The sequence below is a fragment of the Pteropus alecto genome, unplaced genomic scaffold, assembly GCF_000325575.1.
Source record: "Pteropus alecto unplaced genomic scaffold, ASM32557v1 scaffold60, whole genome shotgun sequence".
Lineage (NCBI taxonomy): Eukaryota > Metazoa > Chordata > Mammalia > Chiroptera > Pteropodidae > Pteropus > Pteropus alecto.
In genome coordinates this window covers 4,536,145-4,545,603 of record NW_006430726.1, presented here as the reverse complement: position 1 = coordinate 4,545,603, position 9,459 = coordinate 4,536,145, and the positions used below count along the sequence as shown (strand labels likewise).

General features: G+C 43.6%; 1 pseudogene; it reads right to left on the bottom strand.

The window, feature by feature from the left end:
• LOC102885888 overlaps positions 1-7,527 on the bottom strand; it is a 19,365-nt pseudogene extending 11,838 nt beyond the window's left edge.
• Between the last annotated feature and the right edge of the window lie 1,932 nt (positions 7,528-9,459).

The following is a 9,459-nucleotide window of genomic DNA, read 5'->3' as shown; positions in this document are numbered from 1 at the left end:
GGAGCAGTTGCTGGAGCTGGTATCTAATGTCCCTTTGTCTTTGGCTGGAAACCTATCAATTCTCGAGACCACCCTGCTGATTAGAAAGCTATTTAGCAGTTACATGTGACTTTGGTCAATAAAGAAATGAGAAAACAAATTATTCTTTCATTAATAGTGCCTGGAGGGCCAAAATCTTTCAATAAATGGGGTCTCCTGATTTGGGGAGATCCCTTCAAGCACCTGGGTGCTGAGAAGGCACCTTGGGTAGAACAAGTTCCATTGGCACCGAGTCCCCATTCATTCACCTCTGTTCCTTTGCTATCTGAACTTTTTTAGAAAGCTCTTTGTTGAGGTAAATCGACATACAAAAAGCTGTTCACGTTTAATGTATGCAACTTAATGAGTTTGGGGAGAAGTACACACACACACCATGAAACCAGCGCCACAGTCTGTGCCATGAACATACCCGTCACCTCCGAAAGCTTCCTCCTGCCCTTCTCGTTGTGTGTGTGTGACGAGAGCACAGTAGCATGAGCTCTACCCTCTTTACAAAATTTTAAGTAAACAGTGTAATATTATTAACTATACACTTGGCCCTTCCCGTCTGTGGGTCAACCAACCACAGATTGAAAATATTTGGGGGAGATTTATGTTGTCGCTGACATACATTATGTACAGACTTTTTATTCTTGTCACTATTCTTTAACAGTACGGAATAACTAATACAGGAAAGAGGCATAAGAACTACACAGATTGACTAAATATTAAACCAAGCGGGATTCAGAGCCCTCCATGTGCTGTCGGACTCGGAACCTGGTTGATCAGCCACGTGGCCCAACCACAAGGAACCTGCAGAACAAAGAAGGTTCCTGTAGGGTACCAGCTGTTTGCCCATACCTTTAATGCTGACCCACGCCATAAAAGGAACACAGGGAGACAAAGGCTTTAAGCCGTACCACACACAAGTTAAAGATAAACCCAACCATTCATTCCATTCTTTACCCCCTATAATCAGTCATTTTTCACAGAAACTAAAAAATATGTATATAAACCCAGGTCTTTCTATGCTCGGGGTCTCATTCTCTAACTGAGAGGAGACCACGCTCTGTCTATGAAGTGTTAATTCCTTCTCTAAAAAACTTCCCTCTGTCTTTAACTCAGGCTTGCTCTTGAATCCTTTCCTGCGTGAAGCCAGGGACCCTCTCTCACTGTAGGGCTTGAGTTCCCACTTGGGTCAGGATTCGCCCCGTCCTGCACTGTAATGACTATTTACATAGCATTTACATTGTATTAGCTATTATAAGTAATCTAGAGATGAGTTTAAGTATGTGGGGGGATCTGCATAGGTTATATGCATATACGACGTCATTTTACACAAGGGACCTGAGCATCCTTGGATTTAATACCTGTAGGGGGTCCTGGCACCAGTCCCCAGCAGGTACTCGTGGGTGACTGTAGGCAGGATGCCATAGGAAGTTCTGGATAGCACCTGCCTCTCTCCCTCTGTCAGCTCCGGTGTTTGGGGCCCTCTTATACCTGTTTTATTTGGTCCAGGCGGTTCCATATTTTACCTTACGCTTGGTAAGTAGGAGACGCGGCCCCCCGACCAGACATGGTTTCACACTACAGCAAGGCTCACTGATTCATGTCGCATGCTCTCAGTAAACCTACTCCATCCTCTTTCCCGTGCACATGCAGGTGCTCAAGCTCAGACAGGTGTGAGCTCCCTGTATTCTGAGGCAGAGGCCATGCGGTCTTGTTTCCTGGGGTATGTTAGTGCCCAGCACAGGTGACCTGTGGAGCTGCATAGTAAATATTTAAGTCAATATATATTTACATTAGTGTACATATTTTTGAGAATGGGAGCATAGTATGATGCTACTTTGTAACCTTCCTTTTCAGTTAATGTTATGTCCTTGACATCCACAGTACTAGTGTTGGCTAGCTTTTGTTGGAATTCTGGAACCTGTGAGTTCTTTTTTTTCCCTTTTTGTTTTGTTTTGTTTTATGGTTTTTGTTTGTTTTTGTTGACCTCTGAAGCAAGAAGTCTGGCTAGTCCTGTTCAGAAGGAAAGGAGACAGAGACTGAGACTCAGCAGCACTTGGTGGCCCTTATTTAATTGTAACTTCTGAATGTAAGTCATTGAACTGTAATCTAATGAAGTAGAGAATAAATCATAATGGATAAAGAAATAGAAAACATCTTTCCATATTAGTAAATATGCACTCAGCATTTTTAAAGGCTGAATGGTATTTCTTGCATGAATATATTATACTTTATCTAACCAATCCCTCCCTTTGGAACATTTAGATGGTTTACAGAGAGGGAGGCGGGGAGGGAGTTTGGTAAACAACTCTTCAGTGACTGTCCTTTGCCTGAGTACCTTTGCATATCTTCGTTTATTGCCCTTGAATAGATTCCTAGAAAAGGAGCTGCTTGGCTTCAGGAGTATGCATTTTTAAGGCTTTTGATACGTAATGATAAATTACCTTTCAGAGAATTCTATCAAGTTACACCCCATTGGTGGTATAAAAGAGACAGAACCTTTCATTCTAGCAGACCGGAAATCTTTCTTTATTGTGGGAAGATGCACACAACGTGGAATGTCCCACCTTAACCATTTTAAGCGCACAGTTCAGTGCATTCACGTTGCTGTGCAGCCATCACCACCACCATCTCCAGAACTTTTTCAACAGGGAGTTGATTATTTTTTCAGTCTTTGCAATTGATGCCGAAGGCTCTTATTGTTTTAACTCACATTTCTTTTTTACTGAGAAGGTGTAACTCGCTGTGGACATTTTTGTTTCTCTTCAGTCTTTGGCCTCCTGGACTCCTTTGAGCCATTCGATGGGGTGGACCGTGCCCTGCTTGGCACTCTGCGCTTCCCGGGGCTCCGAGTTCATATTCTCTGCTGTTCCTCCTCCCGTTTGCCCCGCACTCTCACCTCCTTTGCTCCTGCCTGCTCAGTGCTCACGTTCCAGTGTTATTCTTTGGGGTTGCTCCTCGGCACAGCGTCCTCCTGAGGCCTCCCCAGGTGCTGCCTTCAGCACGCTCTGCTCTTGTTGTTATAAAACATATGTGATGTGAAATTTAGTATTGGAACCGTTTTGCTGTGAATTCTCAATTCAGTGGCATTAAGAACATTCACGGTATTGTGCAGCCATCACCACTAACCTTCTCCAGAACTTTCTCGTCTTCCCAAACAGAAACTCTGTGCCCATTAAGCAATAACCCCCACTGGCAAACACCGCTCCACTGCCTGTCTCTATGAATTTGCCTGTTTGATTCATATAAGTAGAATCACACAATATTTATCCCTTTGTGTTTGGCTTACTTCACTTAGCATATTTTCGAGGATCATCTGTGTTGTGGAATATATCAGAATCTCATTCCTTTTCATGTCTGAATATTATTCCATCATATGTATGTAACACATTCTGTTTATCTGTTCATCTGTTGGTGGACATTTGGGTCGTCTCTATCCTTTGACTATTGTGAATAATGTTGCTATGAAGATTAGTATCCGAGTCCCAATTTCATTTCTTTTGGGTCCATACCTGGACGTGGAATGCTACATCATATGGTAAGTCTATGTTTAACTTTTTTTTGAGGAGCTGCCAAACTGCTCCCACAGCCCCAGCATACTTTTTGAACAAACGACCAGAGGGGATGGTACCTGAGACTCCCCAGGGTGCCAGGCTGAGGGACTCTGCCCTGCACAGAGCCTAAGCCAGGGAGTGAGAGAAAGGGATCCAGGCAGAGGTGGTGGGGCGAGAACCATTCCCTAAGGCGTGCAAAGCCTGGCTGCGTCATCCGCTGTCTGCCTGCTGGTAGTTTACCTCTCTGAGCAGTGGCTTCTGTGGCTCCAGGGAGGGTGACCTTAGAGGGAGCTGCCATTGGGCTGAAATGATAGCAGCAAGGACCGTGGCCAAGACGAGTGAGCGACAAGGCTGTGCGCTCTGGGCCGCAGGCACCAGGTCAGACTCTGAGGCCCAACCGGCTGGCACCACTGACTAGGAGGCAGCCAAGGGGTTTCCAGCTGCACCAGAAGAAGTTTTAGAAGGATCTGGAGCTCTCCTCTCCTTGGAGCACAAGCCTCTGTGACATGGTCATCCATGGTCCGCAGGTTTCTTTGTATCTCCCAGAGTTTGCCTCACCTAAAAACCATTTGTTTCAGTATTTACCAAACTCTTCTCTTACCTCTCTCTAAACCCCAGTTGTATGTGTTTTCAGTATTTCTAAAAGCACTTTTAGAAAGTTATCTTAATAAGAGACCCTGAAATAGGCAGCCTGAAATAGTATGATATGGGCTCTTTCCTTGGGCAGCAGCCAACCAAAAAGGCAGAGAGGCCCAGAGCGGGTGCACATTCCGTCTGCTTGGGGTAGGTGGCGTTCTGTCAAGTACGTGATTGTTCCTCTAGCAATGTGCTGAGTATCTTTTAGCCTCCACTTCACACCTGCTAGCAGGGCTGTAGTTAGAAAGACAGACAATAACAAGCTTTGGCGAGAATGTAGACAAACCGGAACCTCAAACACTGCTGGTGGGAATGCAGTGGAATCAGCCTGGCAGTGCCTCAGACAGTTAAGCCACCATCTGACCCAACACTTCTACTCTTAGGCATTTACCCAAAGGCCCGAAAGCACGTCCACACAAAATGCTGTACGTGGAAGTTCACATCAACGTTGTTCCAACATGGAAAACATGCTCCATAACGAAAGCTGGACACAAAGACCACATGTTGTATGAGTCCATTTATATGAAATGTTCCGAATAGGCAAATCCGTAGACAGAAAGTAGATGAGCGGTTGCCTAGAAGTGGGAGGCAGGGACAGGAATGGGGAGACACTGCTAATGGGTTCTGGCTTTCTTTGACAGGGGGATGAAAATGTTCTAAAATTAGATTGTGGTGATGGTTACGCAGGCTCTGGATGCAGTAAAAAAATCAGTGAATTGTATATTTTATATAAGTGAGTTGTATGGTATGTGAGTTAAAGCTCAGTAAAGCTGCTTTTTAAAAAGTCAAATATGGAGCAAGAAGACTCAGCGATGCTAAGTTTTCTGGCTGGGAGTGGAGAGGAAGCCTGAGTGGACCACCCAGGGAGATCTTGGAAGGCAAACAGGTCCCTCTCCAGGGTGACTGCAAGGTTAGAAGACTAGACTGGGGAGCCCACGGCAGTTGAGCAGAAATCGTGGGTAGGTGGAACCATTTTGGGGGAGTCCATAAGGGAGAGAAAGGAGGAAAGGGACAACCGAACCAGGAGGCCCCCAGGACAGTGGCAGGAACAAGCGGGAGAGGCAGGAAAGAGTACTGGGGTTCAGGAGTCCCCGGGGCCACTCCGTCTACCTGATCTTTCCAAAAAGCCATTTGGCTACGCATCATATTAAAAGCCATCACCTCACTACCTTTTCTGAGAAAGGAAAACAATATGGTGGATGTCTGAAATACACGCTGAAAAGATTTAACAGCCCTCACTGTCTCAGGAACATAATGGCGTTGGTTTCATTTTAATTCTAGTTTCTGTCAGGACTCTTTCTACCTGTCAGGGACCAAGCTAAAGAAGAGGTGGGTTGCCCCCCAAATCACACTGTATCTCTTCTTTAGGAATAAGGGAGGAACTGAAATAGGGGATGCTCCCTAGCATGCTCTGACCACTGTGTGACCTTGGCCAAGTCACTTCACTCTCTGAAGCGGGGACATTAATATAACCACCTCAAGGGACTGTTCAGATATAATGTTACAGTGTGTGCAAAATGCTTCTTTGTTATTAATAGCAACCTGTCAAAGGAATATTAATTACAGGTGTGAATGTTAGTTATAGAACTGCCACTATCAGGAAGACAACCTTTTCCACCTTAGACAGCTTACTTGCCCCAAGAGCTCTCTCTCCCTATTATGGTCAGCAAATTAAACAAGCAAAACACTTCAAAAAGAGTAACTGTGCTTTCATAATTAAAACATATTTTTTTTCAAAGTTTAAAAAACTTAGTGGTCTGGGAATTCTTTTCTCCTTTACTGGTGAATTAGTACTAATTATAGCAAATTGGTTTCGTGACAGATTTTTCCCTTTCGGGTTCCAGGGTGGCAGCAAGAGGGACTCTTGTGCCAGTTCTAGAAGCCAGCCCACGTTTGGGATATGGCTACCACTCTGAACTTGGGGTTTGGGGGAAAAGCTACTTTTGCTTTCCTAGGAATCACTCTTGTTTAAAAACAGAGGTGCGTGGTGTGAAGAGGCTGGTAGCTTGCAAGGTGTCAAACACAGAACCAGAGGTGCCGACATACCTCAAAAGAGCACTTGTGATGTTTTCATTCACACTACCAGTTGGCATCTCAGGCTAATAGATATTTTATGTGTGTATCATATCAAAACTTTATTTGCAGAATTAGGTGGCAGATTTTGAAAAAACAAAACAAAACAGGACTTCTACCTAAATTCAAATTTCATATAAACAATGTAGATTTTAAAAATTACTTTTATTGAGTTCTAATTCAGATACCATAAAATTCACACTTTTCAAGTGCGCAATTCAGTGGTTTTTAGTTAATTCACAGAATTGTGCACCCATCACCACTATTCAATTTCAGAGCATTTTCATCACCTCCTATACTCATTAGCAGTCACTCCCATTGTCCCCTCCTTCCAGCCCCTGGCAACCACTAATCTATACTCTGTCTCCATGGATTTGCCTGTTCTGGACATTTCATAGAAATGGAATACAATACGTGGCAGCTTTTTTCACCGAGCATAATATTTTCAAGGTTTGTCCGAGTTGTGGCCTGTGGCAGTACTTAAGTCCTTTAGATGGCTGAATAATAACAGTCCCTTGTATAGACAGGCCGCATTTGTTTATCCGTTGGTCAGGTGATGGGCATTTGTGTTGTTTTCACTTTTTGGCGATTAGGAACAACGTTGGTGTGAACTTCCAGGTACAGGATTTTGTGTGGACGTGCTTTTAGGCCTTTGGGTAAATGCCTAGGAGTGGAAGTGTTGGGACAGATGGTGGTTCTGCACTTAACTGTTTGAGGCACCATCAGGCCGATTCCACTGCATTCCCACCAGCAGTGTGTGAGGTTCCAGTTCATCTTTGTCCCCATCAATGCTTTTTTTTCTTTTTTAATAAAGTTTTATTTTTCCCAAACTGTACAGTTGGTGGGACGTGGTGTTCCTGCATCTTCACCAGCAGCTGGGGCACCCCCACCCTTGGCGTTTCTGGTGTGAATTACTTGAGCTCTGCGCTTCTAAACTGATTTAGTAAGTCCTTTACCGAGGAGCTCTTGAAGGGGCCCCCACCCCGGGCAAGGAACCCAGGACCTTCAGCTCTCTGGACAACAGCTGGGTCATAAGCTTATAGTTGAGGACTTCCTTACAGAGTTTGTCATACGTTGCTTTGTCAAACATCACAGCTTTCAGGTTATTGCGCTTGTCCCGAACTCTGCCTTTGGACCACTTCTTCTTTTTGTCCTTGACCCCAGATTTGTTCACTGGGTCTTTGTCTTTCTTGGCTGACTTTCCAGCATCTTTCTTCTAGTCGTTCTTGGGCAGCATAGCTACCACTGCAGCCTCACTCACAGACAGACACACAGACACACAGACACACAGACACACACACAGACACACACGCAAACACACACACGCACAGAGCTGCAATCGCTTGCTATTGTCTTTTTTGATTATGGCCTTCCTAGTGAGTGTGAAGTGGTATCTCACTGTGGTTTTGGTTTGCATTTCCCCAATGGTTAAAGATGGAGAACATCTTTTCATGTGCCTACTAGCCATTTGTATGTCTTCATTGGAGATGGTCTGTTCAAATGATTTGCCTGTTTTTTTTTTTTTATTGGGTTATGTGTCCTTTTGTTACTGAATTCTAAGAGCTCTTTAAATGTTCTGGATACAAATTCCTTATGATTTGCAAATATTTTCTCTAATTCTGTGGGTTATTTTTTTCAATTTCCTTGATGGTATCAGTTGCAACACAAAAGTTTTTTATTTTGATGTAGAGCATTTGTATTTCTTATTTTGGTGTTTATGCCACATTCGATCCTTTAACAAGTCATCCTGATAGTACTTTTGAAATTTCACACACTCATTCCCTTCTTTCTCTTCTCTCTGCTCTTGGCCAGGCCCTCATCTCCCTGTGCCTGGATGTTTGTTTAGCGATTTCTTCATTCCAGTCTCTTACCCCTTCAGTCCATCCTCGATCCGAGTACCACATTGTCCCTCTGAGATGTAGTTCGGATTGTGCTGCTCATTTGCTCAAAAACCAGCATTTCCTAAATTTATTTTTTACCATGATACAGTATACCCATTTTGAGATAATTAGTGGGAGATCAAGAGATCATAAGATATATTCTTAGTTAAGCAGATAACAAGATATAGTCTCACAGATGAATTAACTGCTGCAAGACTGTTCACATTTATATTTGATGCTTTTTAACTGTAACACAAACACCAGTGAAAATTATTTTTACTTTACTAGGAACAAAATACATACATAGCCAGAAAGCTAGTTTTATTTTCACTATAGATGAGCGCGAAAGCCCTCAACATTTAAAATCGATAATGGTATTGCCCCAGTTCTTTAAGAAAATCATATCTCCTTAATATTAGTTATAGTGTTGCCTCGTCATATCCTCACATTGGGGAGAGCATACAGTCTTCTATATTTTTATTTCATTGCCGTGTAATATGAAAATCTCTGCACACAGATGCATCGTAGCAAAAGGAAGAACAGAAGCTGCTCCTTTGGCAATATTCTGTGCTCTCTGGAATTAGGCTGTTCCAGGAATCATTAATTGTTATGACTCGGGCAGCTCGCCACCTGGCTTTTTAGAAATCATCACTTGGATGTCCTCTGCTTCTTGGCTCGTGGGGTTCACAGTGCGCAAATCATAAAATTGCTTTTTCTGTTTAAAACTTCCTTTTTCACTGTAGCTTCAGATAGAATGAGTTTTAATGGTATTCATGTTCAATATGCCATATGTATAATAAAATCATGGCTATATCTTGAAATCCTAAAACAAGATATCTTCTGTAGATGGGACATCATGACCGGAAGGTGCCCATCAATGCTATGGCTAGTTTGTAAGGGCCGGCCACACGCCTGTGTGCAGCTCAAATGACAGACATTGGTGCTTCACTCAGCTCCCTCATGATTTCCCGGCAGGCTTGGGTAGAGAACACGATTTCTTAGGTGCGCTATCACATAATTATGAGAACAGCTATCCAAGTGCATGTAACATTTTTTCCTACATATACATATACATCTTGGAATGTACACAGAAGAGAAAACAGCTTTGACATAAATTTTCCGTAGCACCCAGTTGGGAGGTGGCAGCCCCCAGATTAAAGACCAGTTTCCTTCCATAGCATTGAGAGTCCGTGGCTATCTAGTTGGGCCCACCTTTGGGCCTCACCTCTCGCCGGCCCCCTCCTGTAGCCATGTAGCGGCTCTCATACCTGGACAGCCATTTCTACCTA